We start from the raw sequence: 257 nt of genomic DNA, 5'->3' as shown, positions 1-257 counted from the left end.
CCCACCTAGTGTTTAGCAAGACCTCGTCCCTCCCCCTGACCCCCTGACCGCCCCCTCTCGCCCGCAGGAGCACGCGGTCCCGGGAGGCCACCAACGGCGAGTGTGACCGCTTCGGCACCGACCCCGTGGCCACGGCGCCGCGACGCACCACGCGCTACCAGGAGGCCGTCAGCGAGGGCCACGAAGGGGGCGTCGACCCCCCGCGCCACGCACCCAAGACAAGGGACAACCGCCGCTCCGGCAGGAACTCCAGCAGG

General features: G+C 72.8%; 1 protein-coding gene across 1 annotated transcript in view; it reads left to right on the top strand.

The window, feature by feature from the left end:
- Positions 1-257, top strand: part of LOC119587583 (uncharacterized protein DDB_G0285291-like) — a gene marked incomplete at its 3' end in the record, with an annotated part of 39,547 nt that overhangs the window by 38,723 nt on the left and 567 nt on the right. The window contains 1 exon segment of the mRNA XM_037936296.1: positions 68-257.

Source organism: Penaeus monodon, chromosome 22, assembly GCF_015228065.2.
Source record: "Penaeus monodon isolate SGIC_2016 chromosome 22, NSTDA_Pmon_1, whole genome shotgun sequence".
In the NCBI taxonomy this organism is placed as follows: domain Eukaryota; kingdom Metazoa; phylum Arthropoda; class Malacostraca; order Decapoda; family Penaeidae; genus Penaeus; species Penaeus monodon.
Note: the sequence above shows the minus strand (reverse complement) of the source record. Positions and strands in the feature narration are given on the sequence as shown.